Raw genomic sequence first — 23,325 nt, forward strand, 5'->3', positions numbered from 1 at the left:
CACCATTCACTCATTACGTTGTTTCTGTACACTTCGCACAGTTCACGATAAATTTCCATAGGTTTTAGGTTTTTTGCCAACAAAAACTGTATCACAGAGCGCACCTCACAACTGGCGGAGTTTTCGATTGTAGCGCACATTTAAAATTCGAAAATCGAAAACACAAGACGCTCAGAGACGTGTCCGCTGTCACGGATGGATGCCGACTGAGCTGCAGAGAACGCACATGCCAAAATATACGCGATAGGCGCGCGCCTAGTGGCGTCATACAGAAACATTCCCAATTTTTTGAATAGTCCTCGTATTTTGAAAAGTATCAGGTATCTCATATATCGATATTAAAAAGTTACATCATCGGCCCTCGATGTATCGATAAAAGGTGCCGATATATAACAGAAGGAAACATCGACATATCGGCCTACAAAAAAGTCGGTTGCACACTGTAAATGTAATACCGGTTTTAGAGTGTATATTTAAGTATCGATTTATTATTAGATATTCTGCACATCAACAAGCTAGCAGACTGCCTATACCTCTTAGCGGAAGAATTTAAAGAAAACACGTAAAGAGAAAATTTCTACGTTGATAATGAAAAACTTGTATTAAAATACTTTTTTGGTCGACTGTTGTGTTGTTAATTAACAACTGTGTACATGGTCCACTGTCATGTAATGTTTCATTTCAGTTAATCCCTTATACCTTATATACTTCATTTGTCATTGGCTGCATGTCGAAATAAAGCTTTTTTCATGCTGATGTAGGAAAATCCAAAATATTTTCCACAGCGCTAACTTTGGAGTGCTCCATCAAGTATCCTCATGTCTGGAATCTGACACCAATCGGTTAATTATGCCTTTTAATAAGTCGTTTTGAACAGATATTCCGACTGCTGTAGATGGTGTACTGTGTTCAACCTCATGTCTCAGAAAATTGGTAAGAGTTGTAACCAGACTCCTTCTCACAGCGAAAGTAAAATTATGTTCTATTACAATATCAAAAGAACAATTTCCTAAATTTATTGAAAATTATGAAAAAATATAGTATAAAATAAAAATATCGGCACTCGATATTGCCATTTTGATACCAATATATCGTGAACAAATACCACCGATACATATCGAAATATTTTGAAAAAATATCGGTATATAGATATATCAATATTTTATCAACAGCATTAATTCAAATATAGGAAGCTGACGTTTCTCAAGAGAGCACCAGACGCCAGAAATAAACATCTCTAAGACATATTAGGGTCCTGCAGCTAAGGCCCTCTGAAATCATTAGAGCCGGCCGGAGTGGCCGTGCGGTTCTAGGCGCTACAGTCTGGAGCCGCGTGACCGCTACGGTCGTAGGTTCGAATCCTGCCTCGGGCATGGATGTGTGTGATGTCCTTAGGTTAGTTAGGTTTAAGTAGTTCTAAGTTCTAGGGGACTGATGACCACAGCAGTTAAGTCCCATAGTGCTCAGAGCCAAATCATTAGACAGCGCTGAACGTATTGACTCTGTAAAAAACAAATGTTTTCGCAATGTAAGGACTGCCTATATAGGGTAACGTAAATAAACTACAGGTTAGAAAGAGAAATGTGCCTAATGTGAAGATGGCCTCATTGGTCGCAGAGAGAGAGAGAGAGAGACCGAAGCGACTTCTTTCTTTGGAAGATGGTAGTACGAAAGTTATTGGTTAACCAGTCAGAGGAAGGAGACTAGTGTTATCTAAGGAGCATTTTTGTCAGTAGCCAACGGCCTTGCCGCAGTGGTAACACCGGTTCCCGTCGGATCACCGAAGTTAAGCGCTGTCGGGCTGGGTTAGCGCTTGGATGGGTGACCATCCGGTCTGCCGAGCGCTGTTGGCAAGCAGGGTGCACTCAGCTCTTGTGAGGCAAACTGATGAGCTACTTGATGGAGAAGTAGCGGCTCCGGTCGCGAAAACTGACATAAGGCCGGGAGAGCGTTGTGCTGACCACATGCCCCTCCATATCCGCATCCAGTGACGTCTGTGGGCTGAGGATGACACGGCGGCCGGTCGGTAACTTTGGGCCTTCATGTCCTGTGCGGGAGGGGTTTAGTTTTTTTATTTTTATCAGTCAGTGCTAGAAAGATTCAGAGCCGAACGAATATGACATTAGTAACAAACGCAAAATGTCGTGATGCGTAGTTTCCTTTTAATTAACATTCGCTCAGAAATCACTCAACCTTTGCGAGTCTCTGTCATCAGACCTCACGCTGAGAATGACGTCGACGCTGATGGCCTGCCACACTGCCTGAGCTGATGTATTGGGGACTTAGAAAAATTTCGAGCTGATCTGCACTCAGCCGCTGGTGAGACTCGTTGGTTCTGCCAATGAATGATTCCGCAGCCATCTCAGCCACATATGCAGTAGTACGATGAGATTGAGGCGCAACTGCAAGATGATGTGAAGGGACATTGAAGCCATTTTATAGCAAATTGGTTACTTCAAGCTTCAATCTGAAGACTTGTATTTTAACGTCGATGAACAGTCTGCTTTAAACTCTGACCACAGGTGTGACGTATCCCCTTATTTGTTTCCCATTAATATCATGACACTCATTGGGCATTTCACTATTATAATTACTTCTAATTGCGCGATTGTCAGTATATGCCCCCTTGACCCCTGTATCAGATATGCCAAGTCCTTACTGTATTTATGTTGCCACTGTGGTTCAATTCTTTTGTCAATAATTTTGTTGGAATAAATCGAAGTAACTGTGATTCGTGTGTCGCTTACTAGTCATAAGTTTTCCCGGTCATTACTTTGATGGGTTTTCTGATGATATTGCTACATCAAATAGCCTTATCTTACAGTTAAAAAACAAGCCACCTTCCACCTCACCAGGCACGGATGCGCCAGCCTAAACAAACAGTTATAATGGGACTGTCAGTGTATTTCCGCGCACACCAAGAAGGAAACATGCCCACCAGAAGCAAAGCACTGGTTTGCAGTCTGCCACTAACCACTGTCAAGCCAGAGAGCTCACGAATAGCCTCCTTCCCACTCTCTTCCTCTCGTTATGACTAGCCTATTATATTCTAAGGCCACCGTCCACCAGTCAACACGACTGATGAATTCATCATACAGCCGAAGCAGGATGGAAACATGTGCAGGCGTTGGAACTTTAATAGTGGCAACTATTTATTTACAGCTCGTACAAAATAGATACGTGTTTCAAAGTTTTACACAAATCAGTAACAGCTTGCACTGTACGTGCTTGAGCATTGTCCTACAAAATGGTCAGGTCCTGCAGAGAGCGTCATCCTTTCTGTCTCTAAGCTTGTCGTAGGTTGTGTTTCAAAAATGAACAGCATAGAGACAGAAGTGATGATACTTTCTGCAGGAGCTTACCATCATTTTGCAGAACAATGCTCAAGCCGTACAGTGCAAGCTGTTCAAATGGTTCAAATGGCTCTAAACACTATTGGACTTAACATCTGAAGTCAACAGTCTCCTAGACTTAGAACTACCTAAACCTGACTAACCTAAGGACATCACACACATCGATGCCCGAGGCAGGATTCGAACCTGCGACCGTAGCAGCAGCACGGTTACGAACTGAAGCGCCTAGAACTGCTCGACCACAGCGGCCGGCAGCAAGCTGTTACTGATTTGTTTGACTGATAGGTCTGCTAAAAAGTGATATACCACCTGCTGCACTCCCCTGACTTAAGCCCTCGTAAGTTCAACTCGATTTCTAAACTGAAGGAAACACTTCACGGCATTCACTTCAGAACTGCTACAAATTCGTCGGGCAATAGACCGCTCCGCTCGGACTGTCAACACAACTGGTACTGCTAAGAGTATCCTTCGACTTCCACATAGCTGGCAACGGGTTATACACAATGCTGGTGACTCCTTTTAAGGCCAGTAAAGCTTTGAAACACGTATCTGTTTTGTACGCGCTGTAAATAAATAGTTGCCACTATTAAAGTTCCAACCCCCGTACGTATATCTCTCATCAAAACTCAGTTAGACCTGATATCCAGCTCAGGCATAGCCATTTTTGGGCCAGATGTGGCAGCCCTGTGTACTAAATTTACACACCGTATGTCCCCCAATCATCTACAAATTTAATCACGTATTTTCGCCCAATACAGTATACCCACATACATTAAAACTTCGTTATTTGTTCTCGTTTTTGGTGCTGCACTTTCAACAGCCAGCAGTAAATTTTCGTAGCATTTGGAGAACAAATTGTAATTTTCAGATACATTCTAAGACACAAAAAAAAAACGACGCACCATAAAGGAAATATCCGAATGAGATTGAACACGGTAGAGACATATCCGAATGGGACGGAAATCGATAGACCTGATCTTTCTGGAAAAATGATGTAATGACACCTTCCCTCAAGTAAAACCAATGTTGCCCTGGAAAAGGACATTGAAATACAGCTGAAGCGTCGCCTTTATATTTAGTACTTTAAGTATTTTAATAAGTATATAGCACGATGCAGCATCCAGAAGCATTTTAATCATCTTGACACCAGCTGTGGAAGCCTATGTGTTTGCTGCATTTTAATTTATGAAAATCTTCATCATGAGTTGCACTGAAACGATCATACTCCAGTAGTAATTGAACAGTGACCAACAGAACATTAGGTCGGAACGGAAAAATAGGTATATTCCATTCATTGGGGCTCACTTCTAAGCGGGACTCATCACTGAAGACTGCCGGCCGCGGTGGTCTAGCGGTTCTGGCGCTGCAGTCCGGAACCGCGGGACCGCTACGGTCGCAGGTTCGAATCCTGCCTCGGGCATGGTTGTGTGTGATGTCCTTAGGTTAGTTAGGTTTAAGTAGTTCTAAGTTCTAGGGGACTTATGACCTAAGATGTTGAGTCCCATAGTGCTCAGAGCCATTTGAACCATTTTGAATCACTGAAGACAATCCTACTATAGTCAATGAGATTCCAGGCCGACGACGTGTCTGAAGATACCAATCTGCCTTTCGCCCGGCATATGGCCCGATAATCAGGACTGGTGATCTGGAGTGTCGTTACTTTTCATAGCAGGATCCCTTTAGTTGACACCCTTACAGCACAGTGCTATGTCGACGATATTCTACTTTATTGCCCTTCATGGCAAGCCATCCTGGGCTTACATTGCAGCTAGATAATGTCCTCCCACACACGGCAAGAATTTCAGCTGCTTCTCTTCGTGCTTGCCAAGCCCTACCTTGGCCAGCAAGTTGGCTATCTAATTCTGCAGTTAAGAACATTTGGAGCATTACGGGCAGTGCCCTCCAATCGGCTCGGAATTTTGACTGTCTAACACGACAATTGGATAGAATTTGGCACGATATGCCTCAGGAAGACGTCCAACAACTCTATGAATCAATGTGAAGCCGAAAAACTGCTTGCATGAAGGCGATACGGTGTAAATGGCCCTAAGTAATGTGTCCTGTGTTGGCTTCCTTTAATTTAAATCTTTAAACTGTTTACTAAAACATGTGAATTATCGGTTATTCAATTAAAGTCATCAATTACAATCTCTAGAATTCATTCCATAAATAACTCCCTTATATTTCACGAGAATTGAGAGTCGTCCCTCTACGCTCCTCGGAGTATGGGACCTCATCATCGTCATCATCATCAATCTCATCGCAATTAATACACACCAGTTCACATGAACAATCATGGTATTGTGTTGGCAAGGTTTGGAAACGAGTAGGGATGCAGTATATGCCGCGATCTCATCACATTTAGAGTCCGCCCATGTTAGCTGAGTGGTCAGCGCGACGGAATGTCATACCTAACGGCCCGGTTTCGATTCCCAACTGCGTCGGAGATTTTCTCCGCTCAGGGACTGGGTGTTGTGTTGTCCTAACCATCATAAGGATCGACATGCAAGTCGCCGAAGTGTCGTCAACTCGAAAGACGTGCACCAGGCGAACGGTCTACTTTAGAAACTCGCGAAGTTTTATGGTACGTAAGCAGTGTTATTACGTCGAGGAACTGACAGCAAATGAAGAAGATGTTGTCACTGGGCAAGAACGACGCTTCTGGAGACCGCTGAAATAGCCAATCGTTACGCCCGTCTGTCCGTGCATGCTTCTGGCGCATGTATTCTTATCATGAGCATCATCGACTGCCATCGAATAGTAGTTCTCGAGATGTCTCTCCGGCGCTGCCCGTCGTGCGTGTTTGCTCTGCTAATCTCGACGACCACGACCTGAACGCTAGTCTGTTCTAATCTGCATGTCCCTGCATCCAACCTCTCTGTTCCATGTCGCCAGACCCAAATCTCCCCTATTCAGCGTCCTCTGACCGATTCCCTTGCTCTCCATCTTCTGTTCGACTCCTCTAATCTCCGTCCTCTGACCGACTCTTTTAATCTGCCTTAAAAATATCCTTTTTAGCACGTCTTTGAACTTCTATCCAACTTCACCTTTTGCCACCGACATTGGCCAATCATTTGAATTTATAAGGCCTCTCTTATTCCCTCCACTAGCTCCATATTAAGGCATCTTCCAGACCACTTTTTTTCGCTTTTCTCTGGTCAAAAATGGGACATCAGATGAACGTCACAGACCGTCCACCAATGATAAGGCATGCTCTTTCCACCCGCGCGGTTTCGCCGCCATGGGAATACTAAACGACGTAACAGGTTCTGTCCCTTCTTAAGCATCAACTGGGGAAGTCATCCTATCCATTATAACGGCACACGTCGTGATGTTTTTTGATCAGTTTTCTAACATGGTGAAAGTTATATGCTTCGATTAGTTTTAGTGAGTGAAAGTGAATCTGAATGCAATTCTGAATCTGCAGGTAGCTTAACTGTTGGTGAGAAAATTCAACTGCGAGAATGCGTAGTTAAATCTAGCTGCGAGAATCTTGAGAAAATTATGCCCTATCTGAAACAAAAATCACAAAATCTGAATATGAACTTTGCTAAAATAAAACTGGTTACTTTGAAAGTAAAGCTGGTCACTGTGAAACTTAATTAAACAAATACTCTGTTCTCTACACAATTTGTCTTACCTGGGTGCAAATTGCGGTTCGATAACACAGCTGCAAAATCTAACTACAAAATAAGCATAAGTGCAATGCGTACTTTATACCATTCCTATCATTCTTGGTTCATAATTTTCTTGATAACAGTTTTTAAATAATTGAAAATTAATTGTCTGTTGGGATGTGGACAATGATTCTGGTTTAAATGAACTCAGTTCCAATTTCATTTCCTTAGACTTAATAAAATTTAACCAAATTTCAAAAATACCTAAGCTTTCTCTGAAATAACGTAACAGTTATCCAACAGTTACAAAATTGAACTTTCAAAAATTGAACTTCACATGATTAATCTCTCCTTAAACAAAATTCCAAAATCTACTTCTTAAATCAATTTCTCTCTCAGTGATCAACAAATCATAACAAAAAAATGAAAAGTAAAAAGATTTCTGATCTGGATATCTGACGAACCAAGACTGCTGAGCAGGCCAAAGATCACCTCTGACTCATCCCTGTGCGGTGCAGGATCTCTGTCGAGCTGCGCGCGCATGTCTGTTGCAAGATTGATAGTGAACTCTCGAGGACTGTACACCGTCCTGGATAGCTTAGATTTTAGCAAAAGTAACTGATAGTGTGCCGTCCGTGATATTTAAAAATCCTCGGGGCAAGTGGTGACAATTATTTTCCACTTTTGTGGCGAGCATTTAATTTAATTTGAGTATCAGTACTCAGGGCGAAAGACAATTTGGCTGGAATTACTGCAGAGGTCTCCTCCGAACTACTAATAGTGCTGTTTAGGATAGAAAGATTTACTGTCAATATGAACATAATGACTTTCACAGTGTTGTGCGTGTGAAACTTTACCAAATGTATGTATGAATTAGAACTCTAAAACTTCATTTATAATCATAGTCCTGAACCTGCTAAGCAAATAGAGGGTAGGAGCATTTCTTTCAGTGGGCTAGACGAGAATGTGGACGTGGAGACTGGAAACTATGGTGTATTCTCCATCGCTTCCTGACTGACAACAAAAATAGTTTCCAGGCTCTCGCAAAATGGCGTCGAATCAGTTCTAAATACTTATTATTTAAAACCCACTGCCCCACAGAGTCTTTGGAATCCCCACCAGGTCAGATTAAAGGAAGACACCGAAGCAGTTCAAAGGCGGGCTTCTAGATTTGTTACTAGTACTTTAAGTCAGTACACAAATATTACAGAGATGTTTCGTGAACTCAAATGGGAATCCCTACAGGTAAGACCACAAAACAGAGCAGATTTAGAGAATCGGCATTTGAGGCAAACTACAGAACCACTCTACTGGTGCCAAAGAACGTTTCACGTAAGGACCATGAAGATAAGATGAGAGAAATTTGGGTTCGTACAGAGGCTTTTAGACAGTCGTTTTTCCCTCTTTCAACTAGAAAATGGAACAAGAGAGGAAATGACTAGTAACGGTACGAGGTACCCTCCGCCACGCATCGTACGGTGGCTTGCGGAGTGTGCGTGTAGATGTAGCCATAATTTTGAAGATGGTCAGGTTGCAGAGGAAGTCAGAGATGTAAGCAGCGACTGCAGTAGGCATCAAGTGATCGCAACGGACATCTATGATGGCCGATTGACATAGCGTTGCTAAGTGACGGCACTGTCATGGGTGCCTTTTGACAATGTAGACATGCCGGCGAAGTCCTAGCAGATGAGACGTGTCAGTTTCTACACATCCACCATTATGTTTGAACGCAGTGCATTGTTGGACGATGATAGTATGTTACGAGTTGAGGTGTCAGGGAAATGATATATATTAATGTCGGAAAATATTCTATGTGTACGATAACTGTACAATATAATGCATGTAATGACAGACACAAACAAAAGAAGTAAACAACAGTTGTAGATATGTACAAACATCTAACGGAAGGACCGCAGTCTCGAGTGAGGTCTTTGAACATGGAACAAAAAGAGTTCTTACTAAATTAATTCTTCTCATTAAGTAATTTGCAGGTTCTTCTTTGGAGACATCGTAAAATAATCTCCTCAAGAGCATCCATCAGCTTGACTTTTTGAGCACGATGGAAGATATGTAATTTTGTTATTTCTACTATCAATGTTATTAGGTGATTGCCGAAGGTGAAATTTGTAGCCTTTGTGCCTTCGGTAGGTTCTTACGCTCTTATTCATTATCTTATAACAGTCTGTCCAACGTAATTTTTAAGGTAATCCGAAAAACTGAGCTGCTGGACTCCAAACTTTGTAAACTTATTAGAATCTTTTTTCTTTATATCGTGTCTTAATTTCTTCTTCTGTCGATCAGTGGTGTTAAATGATATTTTTACATCAGTATTTTTAAAAGTAATAAATCTTGTTTTCTACTGATTTTCTTTGATGTTATTATTATTGCTGACGTGCCTCGCCATTTTTCTTTTTTTTTTTTTTGCACAGTCTGCTAATTAAGTTATTATCATATCTGTTTGCCAATCCAACTTCTTTTATTATTGATATCTCTAGTGATATTATCTCAGTTAAAAGTGAGTCTGTGTAACCTATGCAACATGCAACTGAAGAAGTCAAAAATATTGAATTCATGCCTGTTTTTAATTATACTATTAGCTTACTCATGTTCCACATTAAATTTTTTTTTTTTGATACATACGGTTTATTTTGTTAACGAACTTGATTTTCCTTAAACACAATGTTGATATGACCTACTTAAGTTTTGCAATAAATGTTCCGACCTGCAATGTGTTTGTATTCAAAAATACGTTTTCTTAATTATTGAAATTTCAGCTATACTCCCAGTATATCCAAGTGATAACACGCGTGATAGATTTTCCGAAAAATAACTATCCGCGTTTTCCATTTCAATCAAGTCGCGCAGGGTCCTACATGTCATTGTTTTCGATCGAGAGTCAAGGTGTACGGGAAAAACTTTGCACACTTTTTCTCTTCTTCCAAACATTCTGGAGAGCGTCTTGAACACTTGATTTAGAGATGTTGCTCCATTGCGATTTGTGACACAACAACATTGACACCTTGCGGCCGAACATACACTACTTAACACTGTCTGGTCACAGCTGACTGATCGAATGCACATCTGTTGTTTACAGTTCTTTGTTCAGGCTGCTGCTATAGTTACTGTGTTGACGTAGCTTACATACGCCAGGAATGTAATCATTCTAGGAACTTTTCTGGACCGACGGTGTATATTCAGCAAAAATTTAATTTTTTTACAACGACGGTGTATGTTCATTTTTAACATCGATAGGCAGCAACTGACGGTAGCAATCACAGATAAAATAGCCATCAGATAGAAAGCGTAAATATATAGTACAAGCCAACACCGTTTTCAGGCGTTGATTCTCTATTCTCGTAACTGGTTAGTATGTAAGGGTACAGAGATCGATACCGTTACTACATGTCGAATATTATCCTCACTCATCTTTGCTGGACCCAGGATCACAGGTGACACGGTTATCAGCTAGGAATGTTGTGAGTCTTTCACAGGTGCAAAAAGGATGAGTAGGCAGTTAATCTGAGCATCCGTCTCATAGTGTGACATCACAGCCCAACTTTACAAATTTTTCCCTGAATTTTATTAATGTAAGTATGTGGAAACATACACTGTAAAGCGCGAAATAGAAAAGTATAAAACTTTAAGAAAGTATGAACCGTATCTACATCTACATCTACGTGATTACTTCGCTATTCACAATAAAGTGCCTCGCAGAGGGTTCAATGAACCACCTTCAAGCTTATCTCTACCGTTCCACTCTCGAACGGCACGCGGGAAAAACGAGCGCTGTGGGAGCCCTAATTTCTCTTAATTTATTGTGATTATCATTTCTCCCTATGTAGGTGGGTGCCAACAGAATTTTTTCGCAATCGGAGGAGAAAACTGGTGATTGAAATTTCTTGAGAAGATCCCGTTGCAACGAAAAACGCCTTTGCTTTAATGATTGCCACTCCAATTCACGTATCATGTCTGTGACACTATCTCCCCTATTTCGTGATAATACAAAACGAGCTGCGCTTCTTTGTACTTTTTCGATGTCATCCGTCAGTCCCACCTGATGCGGATCCCACACCGCACAGCAATACTCCAGAATAGGGTGGACAAGCGTGGTGTAAGCAGTCTCTTTAGTAGACCTGTTGCATCTTCTAAGTGTTCTGCCAATGAATCGCAGTCTTTGGTTTGCTCTACCCACAATATTATCTATGTGATCGTACCAATTTAGGTTCTTTGTAATTGTAATCCCTAAGTATTTAGCTGAATTTACAGCCTTCAGATTTGTGCGACTTTATCGCGTAATCGAAATTTAGCTGATTTCTTTTAGTACTCATGTGAATAACTTCACACTTTTCTTTATTCAGGGACAATTTCCACTTTTCGCACCATACAGATATCTTATCTAAATCATTTTGCAAGTCGTTTTGATCACCTGATGACTTTACAAGACGGTAAATGACAGCATCATCTGCAAACAATCTAAGACGGCTACTCAGATTGTCTCCTAAGTCGTTAATATAGATCAGGAACAATAAAGGGCCTATAACACTTCCTTGGGGAACACCGGACATTACTTCTGTTTTACTCGATGACTTTCCGTCTATTACTACGAACTGTGACCTTTCTGACAGGAAATCACGAATCCAGTCACACAACTGAGGCGACACTCCGTAGGCACGCATTTGGTTAGAAGACGCTTGTGAGGAACGGTGTCGAAAGCCTTCTGGAAATCTAAAATTATGGAATCAATTTGACATCCCTGTCGATAGCACTTATAACTTCATGAGTATAAAGAGCTAGTTGTGTTTCACAAGAACAATATTTTTTGAATCCGCGCTGATTATGTGTCAATAAATCGTTTTCTTCGAGGAACTTCATAATGTTCGAATACAGTTTATGTTCCAAAATCCTACTGCAAATCGACGTTAGTGATATAGGCCTGTAATTCAGCGGATTACTCGTACTTGGGTATTGGTGTGACTTGAGCAATTTTCCAGTCTCTGGTATCAGGTGTACCAGAGCTCTAACCACGAATGTAATCTCTTAATGGACAAAGATAATCGAAATAAGTGGTTATATAAACCACTGTCAAAGGTTCTCGAGCTCACTTTTTGCTAATTTTGCCCCATCGCTGCGTTACCTTGCTCGACTGTGAACTGCGATAGCTTTGATCTGACGGTAAATTAGATAGGTGTTCAGCATTAATACTTGTCTGGAAAATAAATGTTTAACCAGAAACCGGGAATAGGTAATGTGTAGGAATCACATAAATGTATTATGTCCACAGATATCGTTTTTTGTTTTTTCGCCGTAACAGTCTATTAACCGCTGTGATGACCAAATGAAACTATGCGTGTCATTTACTTTGAAAATATATTGTTAAATTATTTCATTGCTTTTACTTCCAAGATAAGAAATTATGGAATAATTAAATACGGAAGATTTTCTTATGGACCGCGTAATTTTAAAGCACCATTTCATGTGCAACCAACTTTTATCTTCAAATCCTGATAGAACCCGCAGTTGTTTTTACATTACGAGGTCCCATTTTGCATTACATATTCTTTTCCGAAAGGAAACAGCACTAAATTTCACGGTCAGTTATAGATTACCAAAACAACTGCCTTTCAAGCTTTGGGCCGTAGCTTTTTTAAATTTGCTACTGGAGTTGTTTAATAATTTACGTAAAAAATTAACTGAAGACTCAAATAAATTATACAATCCTGGAAATGGAAAAAAGAACACATTGACACCGGTGTGTCAGACCCACCATACTTGCTCCGGACACTGCGAGAGGGCTGTACAAGCAATGATCACACGCACGGCACAGCGGACACACCAGGAACCGCGGTGTTGGTCGTCGAATGGCGCTAGCTGCGCAGCATTTGTGCACCGCCGCCGTCAGTGTAAGCCAGTTTGCCGTGGCATACGGAGCCCCATCGCAGTCTTTAACACTGGTAGCATGCCGCTACAGCGTGGACGTGAACCGTATGTGCAGTTGACGGACTTTGAGCGAGGGCGTATAGTGGGCATGCGGGAGGCCGGGTGGACGTACCGCCGAATTGCTCAACACGTGGGGCGTGAGGTCTCCACAGTACATCGATGTTGTCGCCAGTGGTCGGCGGAAGGTGCACGTGCCCGTCGACCTGGGACCGAACCGCAGCGATGCACGGATGCACGCCAAGACCGTAGGATCCTACGCAGTGCCGTAGGGGACCGCACCGCCACTTCCCAGCAAATTAGGGACACTGTTGCTCCTGGGGTATCGGAGAGGACCATTTGCAACCGTCTCCATGAAGCTGGGCTACGGTCCCGCACACCGTTAGGCCGTCTTCCGCTCACGCCCCAAAATCGTGCAGCCCGCCTCCAGTGGTGTCGCGACAGGCGTGAATGGAGGGACGAATGGAGACGTGTCGTCTTCAGCGATGAGAGTCGCTTCTGCCTTGGTGCCAATGATGGTCGTATGCGTGTTTGGCGCCGTGCAGGTGAGCGCCACAATCAGGACTGCATACGACCGAGGCACACAGGGCCAACACCCGGCATCATGGTGTGGGGAGCGATCTCCTACACTGGCCGTACACCACTGGTGATCGTCGAGGGGACACTAATAGTGCACGGTACATCCAAACCGTCATCGAACCCATCGTTCTACCATTCCTAGACCGGCAAGGGAACTTGCTGTTCCAACAGGACAATGCACGTCCGCATGTATCCTGTGCCACCCAACGTGCTCTAGAAGGTGTAAGTCAACTACCCTGGCCAGCAAGATCTCCGGATCTGTCCCCCATTGAGCATGTTTGGGACTGGATGAAGCGTCGTCTCACGCGGTCTGCACGTCCAGCACGAATGCTGGTCCAACTGAGGCGCCAGGTGGAAATGGCATGGCAAGCCGTTCCACAGGACTACATCCAGCATCTCTACGATCGTCTCCATGGGAGAATAGCAGCCTGCATTGCTGCGAAAGGTGGATATACACTGTACTAGTGCCGACATTGTGCATGCTCTGTTGCCTGTGTCTATGTGCCTGTGGTTCTGTCAGTGTGATCATGTGATGTATCTGACCCCAGGAATGTGTCAATAAAGTTTCCCCTTCCTGGGACAATGAATTCACGGTGTTCTTATTTCAATTTCCAGGAGTGTATTTCATGAAAAGACTCTCTTATTTTCTTCAACGTTGCCGTCGTTGCTGATTATTCCTAGTAAGAATTTAAAGAGATTCAATATCTTCAATTCTCAGCTATTTTATATAACTTCCATTCATTCAAAGGGAAGCGTTAGCGCTAAAATGAAGTGAACAAGTACCAGTAGGAGCGCGAAAACGGGAGCACGAAATATTTATTCTATGTTTTATATTGGAAATAAGAAACAGTATACTTTTGTTTACGATCACAGAAGACAATATAAAAGAACAACGGCTAAACAGAATGAATATGTGAGTGTTCAGATATACTGTGCGGGCTTCAAATCGAGGTAGGTAGCCTTCCATGAACTCAAGACGTAATAGACCTTGTGGAAGCTATAAACTGTTTAATTTCAAGATGTTTTTCCATCAGAGTATGCTCACTGAATCAATCGTATTGAAGAGTAGCAGTATCAGATGAAGAGAATTCGTGTCGCAAGGGCGCTCGGTTATGGAAGCTGTTATAATGACACGAGTACCTCAGAAATCCTGTCTACAACTAGTACTCGAATGCCGAACCAATCATACGACAGCAACAATAGATGGGAAATGTTAATGGGCCAACGAACAGCTTCTAAAGTTGTCAAACGACCAGACAGCTTACAAATTTTGCCTTAAAATTAAGCAATACCGATGTGCGTAAGTGGCAAACTTGAAGTCAGTCATGTATTTGACTGCAGTCCTGGTTCACTCTGTAATTCCCCCAGCGCCTTTGTTTTTCCTGCTCCAGCGGTGTGCTACAGCACTGTGGGGACTTCAGTGTGTAAGGTACCCGCAAAAAATTAATTACGTAACTTTATTTTCCCGGAGTGGTAGTTAATACTTTGACTATCACTCATACTGCGCTAATTCCACACAACCAACTCGCAGAGATAAAAAACTTCAGTGGCCATTTCTACAACATCTACAGCGCTACAAAGGGATCCATGTTCTGCTTCAAGTGGACGATTAATAGTTTGTCCCGTAAACTTAGTAACATAATTTTTTTTTTGATCGCGAGACATACTAAGAACGTAATACGGTGTACGGTGCTGGCTACATTGTATGTGATGAAATGCCAGTAGGCCGACAGCCGGCATAACTGTTAACACGCCACTCACGACAGCAATGTGTGCTGCCTATCTTCTAGGCGACAACTTATTCCTTTCACATCTACACTCCTGGAAATGAAAAAAGAACACATTGACACCGGTGTGTCAGACCCACCATACTTGCTCCGGACACTGCGAGAGGGCTGTACAAGCAATGATCACACGCACGGCACAGCGGACACACCAGGAACCGCGGTGTTGGCCGTCGAATGGCGCTAGCTGCGCAGCATTTGTGCACCGCCGCCGTCAGTGTCAGCCAGTTTGCCGTGGCATACGGAGCTCCATCGCAGTCTTTAACACTGGTAGCATGCCGCGACAGCGTGGACGTGAACCGTATGTGCAGTTGACGGACTTTGAGCGAGGGCGTATAGTGGGCATGCGGGAGGCCGGGTGGACGTACCGCCAAATTGCTCAACACGTGGGGCGTGAGGTCTCCACAGTACATCGATGTTGTCGCCAGTGGTCGGCGGAAGGTGCACGTGCCCGTCGACCTGGGACCGGACCGCAGCGACGCACGGATGCACGCCAAGACCGTAGGATCCTACGCAGTGCCGTAGGGGACCGCACCGCCACTTCCCAGCAAATGAGGGACACTGTTGCTCCTGGGGTATCGGCGAGGACCATTCGCAACCGTCTCCATGAAGCTGGGCTACGGTCCCGCACACCGTTAGGCCGTCTTCCGCTCACGCCCCAACATCGTGCAGCCCGCCTCCAGTGGTGTCGCGACAGGCGTGAATGGAGGGACGAATGGAGACGTGTCGTCTTCAGCGATGAGAGTCGCTTCTGCCTTGGTGCCAATGATGGTCGTATGCGTGTTTGGCGCCGTGCAGGTGAGCGCCACAATCAGGACTGCATACGACCGAGGCACACAGGGCCAACACCCGGCATCATGGTGTGGAGAGCGATCTCCTACACTGGCCGTACACCACTGGTGATCGTCGAGGGGACACTGAATAGTGCACGGTACATCCAAACCGTCATCGAACCCATCGTTCTACCATTCCTAGACCGGCAAGGGAACTTGCTGTTCCAACAGGACAATGCACGTCCGCATGTATCCCGTGCCACCCAACGTGCTCTAGAAGGTGTAAGTCAACTACCCTGGCCAGCAAGATCTCCGGATCTGTCCCCCATTGAGCATGTTTGGGACTGGATGAAGCGTCGTCTCACGCGGTCTGCACGTCCAGCACGAACGCTGGTCCAACTGAGGCGCCAGGTGGAAATGGCATGGCAAGCCGTTCCACAGGACTACATCCAGCATCTCTACGATCGTCTCCATGGGAGAATAGCAGCCTGCATTGCTGCGAAAGGTGGATATACACTGTACTAGTGCCGACATTGTGCATGCTCTGTTGCCTGTGTCTATGTGCCTGTGGTTCTGTCAGTGTGATCATGTGATGTATCTGACCCCAGGAATGTGTCAATAAAGTTTCCCCTTCCTGGGACAAAGAATTCACGGTGTTCTTATTTCAATTTCCAGGAGTGTATAAGGTACCGTTTCCGTTCTACGACGACTTCATCTTGTCTTTGTATGCAATAGGGTAAATATGATGGCTTGCTCTACGTCAGTCTTTCACGTGATGTCACTTAACGTCTGCGTTGCTACGAGACAGAGAAAGATTTGCTGGTGCGAGTTCTGGCAGCTACACTAGAAAGAGAAGAGACACCACTTGGGATGGAGTGTGTGTACCAGAACATGCTTCATAGATACAATGTCTGTAACTACGTTGGTTGTCGCCACATCGAGCCGCTGCTTTAACGCATCAGTACTGTTCTGCACGTACAGTATGCTGGGTTCTTTTCTGTTCGGAATAAATTAAACACATAATATTTAAGTTTTAATACAAACAAATGTGCTTGAGTGATAAATGAATGTTTCGTTATGTTTCCTTTCCAATTTTTACCTAGTAATTACACTGTGTCACGCCTAATTCAGTTCCTCAAGAGGAAGTGGATGAGTTAAATATCTGAATTGAAACCATCGAAGAACGGAAACAGGACGTTTCCAGAGATGGAATCCTATTCAAAATATTCCGTACTCACTCCCTTCTACAAGCCCTAAAAGTTTGTAACGGAAATTTCCGAACACCCTGTGCAAGGGGCAGTGAAACGAAAACTATATAGGTGTAAAAAAGTAAGTAGACTATCTATTATTTCAAAAGTAATCACCATAAACGTTAATACATTTATCCCACTGTGAGACGATACGGTCAATGCATTCGTGGAAAAATCTTTGCTTCTGCCAATGGTATCATGATTCTCGCCAGTCTTGCACCTCTTCATCCGAAGCAAATCGACAGCCCCGAATATGTTTCTTCAGGGCTCCAAAAACATGGAAATAGCACTGGCAGGGATTAGGACTGCAGGGAGGATGATGCATAAGTGCTTCCCTGCGAAACTTCTGCAGCGTTGTCGGAACAGCCTGCGCGCCCACATGATGTCAAGTTTGTTTCTAATACAGTACAGAAGGTTTGGTGGGAAGTCATTACACATCCTCCATACGGACCCGATACGTCGTCATGCAACTTTCATACTTCTTGAGCCCTGAAGAAAGACATCGTGGCCGTCGATTTGATTCGGGCGAAGAGGTGCGTAGTTACAATCATGGTACCGTAAGCAACCGAAAATATTTTTCCATGAACGCACTGACCGTCTTTTCTCACGGCATGATAAACCTATTAACATTTATGGCAACTACACTACTGGCCATTAAAATTGCTACATCACGAAGATGACATGCTACAGACGCGAAATTTAACCGACAGGCAGAAGATACTGTGATATGCAAATGATTAGCTTTTCAGAGCATTCACACACGGTTGGCGCCGGTGGCGACACCTACAACGTGCTGACATGAGGAAAGTTTCCAACCGATTTCTCATACACAAACAGCAGTTGACCGGCGTTGCTTGGTGGAACGTTGTTGTGATGCCTCGTGTAAGGAGGAGAAATGCGTACCATCACGTTTCCGACTTTGATAAAGGTCGAATTGTAGCCTATCGCGATTGCGGTTTAACGTATCGCGACATTGCTGCTCGCGTTGGTCGAGATCCAATGACCATTAGCAGAATATGGAATCGGTGGGTTCAGGAGGGTAATACGGAACGCCGTGCTCGATCCCAACGGCCTCGTATCACTAACAGTCGAGATGACAGGCATCTTATTCGCATGGCTGTAACGGATCGTGCAGCCACGTCTCGATCCCTAAGTCAACAGATGGGGACGTTTACAAGAAAACAACCATCTGCACGAACAGTTCAACGACGTTTGCAGCAGCATGGACAATCAGCTCGGAGACCATGGCTGCGGTTACCCTTGACGCTGCATCACAGACAAGAGCGCCTGCGATGGTGAACTCAACGACGAACCTGGTTGCACGAATAGCAAAACGTCATTTTTTTCGGATGAATCCAGGTTATGATTACAGCATCATGATGGTCGCATCCGTGTTTGGCGACATCGCGGTGAACGCGCATTGGAAGCGTGTATTCGTCATCGCCATACTGGCGTATCACTCGGCGTAATGGTATGGGGTGCTATTGGTTACACGTCTCGGTCACCTCTTGTTCGCATTGACGGCACTTTGAACAATGGGCGTTACATTTCATATCTGTTACGACCCGTGGCTCTACCCTTCATTTGATCCCTGCGAAAACCTACATTTCAGCAGAATAATATATTTGTCCAATGAATACCCGTTTATCATCTGCATTTCTTCTTGGTGTGGCAATTTTAATGGCCAGAAGTGTACTTTTTAAATAATAATCGGTTTACTTACCTTTTTCCATCTATCTCGTTCTCATTTGATTTCCCCTTATAGATATCTATTGTTGTGGATTATCATATGGTATGGTGATGATCTTTTTTATTGCTTTTAGCATTATGCTTACTAAGACTTGCATGGCTAAAACCCTAAGCAATTTCAAGATTTGTATCCTTGTTTTATACGAGTACATGAAGTGATGCAGTTTCTGTGACGCTATTTTGTGCGGTAGTGTGTCTTGTTAACGTTTCCTGTATTCCTGTTTTCAAAGCTTTATTGCAAGCAGTTTTCCGTTTATCATTCTGATACTCCATTTCAAGTCTCCCCCAGGGGACTCTCGGTTTTTTCGTTAGTTCGTGTGTGGCGCAAACATGGCCCTGAGGTATTGCCGTGCTTCCTTCCTGGGTTGTATTTCCTTCCCTGTGCCCCTCCCTCCCTCTCCTCATTCCTTCCCCTCTTCCTCTTCTTTCTTCTCTCACGGTGTTTTTACTTGTGTCGACCTGGCTATTCATCTGGTTTCTTGTATCCATTCCGGTTTTTGTTCCCCTTGCCATTTCCTTTTCATCATTTCATTTTGGCATTTTTGCTCCCCCTTTTGAGGTTTGACGTCCATTTCTAAATTTTTTCTCCATAGTGTGAACCATTTGGTGAAGAACTCCCTCCCAAGTATCTACGGCGTGGATTCCTCTCCCCACCTCGTTCCTCTCTTCCTGCCCCCACCGTACCACCCCCTCCTCCCTCCACCTCACTAGGCCACCAACCCGTGTGGCCAGTCTATATGGGCGAGGAGGGGGCTGTTATGTACCCATCTAGTTGGGCCCCCTGTCAACACAGGGGCACACACTTTTGATAGCTGAGCTGTTACCTCCCAATGTATGCCTAAGAGTGGTTGCTTGTCATTCTGGAGCGTCAAAACTCCCACCAATGTCCACTGTGCCAGACGGGTCTTACTGTGGCTGGGTGGCGCCCATGGGGGGATCCCCTGATCGGAGTGGGCGGCATGAGAGTGGATGCTTTGTGTATAAAACACAGTAAACTCCAAAAAATTGGCCATTCTTCTACGGTTGTCTCTTCCAATGGTAATTGATCATTAAATCCTGCTTCGTATGACACTGCATTCTTTCCTTCCCTGGCTACATCCTGGGAGACTGCCAGGCTCGTCAGCTTGGGGTGAAGTACTTTTTCCGCTACCTGCTCTACACTAGGATTGATGGGGACACGTTCACCGCCACCAAGCTATTATTTTTTTGTGGAAAATATCGAAGAAGTGGAGTCTGTCAGTAGGATGCTGTTGGGTTCGCTGTTGATGAAAATTCTTCTGCCAGCCAGTCTGCACCCCTCTGTGCATGTGACCATCTTGGCAACATCCAGTGTCCATTACCCTTCACTAGTCTCTGAATATGGTTCAAGGAGTCATTTTTCACAGGGATATTATACATCAAACTGATGAGGAACTCGGGGTGAATCTGGAACAATGGGGCATTAATATTGTTCAGAGCGTTCAGAAAGGTAGTAAGTACAATTGCACTGACACTGGCACCTTTATTCTGGTATTTGAGAGAGATACCTTCCTGTAGAAGGTCAAGGTTATGTGTTATTGGTGTGATGTGAAGCCACAAGTTCCGTCACCCGTAAGGTGTTTTTGATGCTTGTGTTTCGGGCACATGTGTTCCCACTGTATGGCGGACTATATGGACACCCTCTCTATGAGGAGAGCCCTTGTGTTCAGCTGCCCATGTGTGTTAACTGTCACTTTCCACACTCGCCAGATTTCTGGGTTTATAAGAAGAAAAAGAAGATACAGCAGTATAAGTCCCTCGATCGTTTATCCTACACTGAGGATCTTCAGAAATATGACCAACTTCACCCTGTATCGATGACATCTAACTTTGCCTTTGTTATGTCCTTCCCCCTTCCTCGCCGGCCGGAGTGGCCATGCGGTTCTAGGCGCTACAGTCTGGAGCTGAGCGACTGCTACGGTCGCAGGTTCGAATCCTGCCTCGGGCATGGATGTGTGTGATATCCTTAGGTTAGTTAGGTTTAATTAGTTCTAAGTTCTAGGCGACTGATGACCTCAGAAGTTAAGTCGCATAGTGCTCAGAGCCATTTGAGCCCCCTTCCTCCTTTCTTCTTACCCCAGTCCTGCACCCTCTCTTCTCCCCCTCTTCTGCAGTTCCCATGCCCTCCCCTCTGGGTGCCATTTCCTCTCCCCAGCCAGAGAAATGTTCTCCTTCTTCAGTGCCCATCGGTGATGGGGCCCCCTCCGGGGAGGCCTAGCTCCACTGTTTCACAGACTGTAGGCCTACTGCCCCAACTCGGCCACAACACTGTCCACGTGCCCCTAGGTTGCTGCTCTGTTTTAGTTCTGTATCTTGCAGAAACCTGGACTCTCTCCTCGATTTATAAAAGAGAAAAAGAAATATAAGTCTTAGGACAAGTCCCACCTTGGTGCCCCCAGACATGCAATCTCCCCCCTCACAACTGTGTCTGACCTCTTGTGTTTGGATGTGACCCTGTCCTCGCTGATGACAATTGGTGACCCAGTCTTGTGATTGGCTCCAGCCAATTTGTCTCTCATTTGGATCCCCATCCTGTGCTTACTCATTGGAACTGTAATGGATACTACAATCACTTCTCAGAGTTGCTGTCCCTTATTTCTTTTACCTGGAAGCTTTTGTCGTTTTCCAGGAATCTCATTTTACTGCTGGTGACTCACCAATGCTTCATGGGTTCTGTGCTTTCTGTCAGAACCAGGCTGGCCCTTTGAGGGCTTCCAGTGGCGTCTGCACTTTGTTAGTACGTGGATCCCCCTTCATACCACATCGGAAGCAGTTGCCATACAGGTCCACTTGGTCCCTGTGGTCACAGTTGATAAACTCTATCTTACTCCTGACAGGCCACCTACACCCACTGCCCTAACAGCCCTCCTTCAACAACTCCCCCCTCCCTTTCTCCTTCTTGGGGATTTTAAAGCCCATCACCCTTTGTGGGGCATTGCTTTTTTCTCTAGTCAGGGGCTCCTCATTGACCTGTTGCTTGCAGAACACAACATATGCCTTCTTAATGAAGGTGACCTACTCATTTTACTGATACATATGACACCTTCTCTGTCATCGATCTTTCACTCACTTCTCCTTCCTTTCTTCCTTCATTACAATGGTCGCCTCACGATCACCTCAGCGATGGTGTGCACTTCCCATCGATTCTCTCGTTTTAGGTTACCAAGCTGGACTTTCCATTGTGCTTATTGGGCTCTGTATACTACCCAGATCGTGTTTACATCTTCTTTGTCAGTATGTATTGGTGAAGTCGTTTGTAATCTGTCTGACAAGATAATTTGAGGCGCCAGCATTGGCATTCCCTACTTGATGGGCCCTTTTCACCACTGGTCACTTGCATGGTGGAGCACGGCCATTGCCACCACCATCTGTGATCATAGTCGCACCTTGCAGCATCTTAAGCGGCACCCTCCTTCCACCAGACTTATTACCTTTAAATGTCTTCCACCATACCTGTTACTTAATAAAACAGATCAAATGGATGTCTTGGGAATGCTTTGTCTCCTCCCAAGGTTCTTCTGTCCTTTTGTCTTCTGTCCTTCACACTCTCCAAGGTTGTCAGTGGCAGTTTTCTATCTTGGACCTTGCCCTTCCAAGTGGCCTTTGTATGTATCCACCAGTTTTTGTGGAACACATCACAATCAAATGTTCAAATGTGTGTGAAAACCTAAGGGACCAAACTGCTGAGGTCATAGGTCCCTGGACTTACACACTGCTTAAACTACCTTATGCTAAAAATAGCACACACACCCATGCCCAAGGGAGGACTCGAACCTACGGCGGGAGGGGCCACGCAGTCTGTGGCATGGCGCCTCAAACCACACAGCCACTCCACGCGACACATCAAAAGCCATACTGTGGCGGCGTCGGCATCAGCCTCCTATCCAACCACCTTCCTTATCTGGAAACAGTATGTTGAAGCTTCCCACTTATACTTTATCCCTTGTCAGGCAGAATCGTACACTGAACCTTTTACTGAGTGGGAACTTCTTCTGGCGCTCTGTTCTTTCCATGATTCAGCCCCTGTCCTAGACTCCATCCATAACCATTAGCTTCCAACATCTCAATCCTCCACAATGACGATATCTCCTCCAGGTGTTTAACAGTATTTGGCTTCAAGGTATTTATTCCTCTCAATGGAGAGACAGCATTGCAGTTCCTGTTCTTAATCCTGGCAAGGATTCGTAGCCCCTTGATAGTTACTAGCCCATCAGTCTGATCCGTGTCCGTTCCAAATTATTTGAACAGATCGTGGTTTGTCAGGTCAT

The 23,325-nt window shown here is 44.4% G+C and overlaps 1 pseudogene; it reads left to right on the forward strand.

The window, feature by feature from the left end:
* Nucleotides 1-1,735: 1,735 nt before the first annotated feature.
* Nucleotides 1,736-1,853, forward strand: LOC126089579 (5S ribosomal RNA; annotated as a pseudogene).
* The last annotated feature ends 21,472 nt before the right edge of the window (nt 1,854-23,325 follow it).

The sequence above is a fragment of the Schistocerca cancellata genome, chromosome 6, assembly GCF_023864275.1.
Source record: "Schistocerca cancellata isolate TAMUIC-IGC-003103 chromosome 6, iqSchCanc2.1, whole genome shotgun sequence".
In the NCBI taxonomy this organism is placed as follows: domain Eukaryota; kingdom Metazoa; phylum Arthropoda; class Insecta; order Orthoptera; family Acrididae; genus Schistocerca; species Schistocerca cancellata.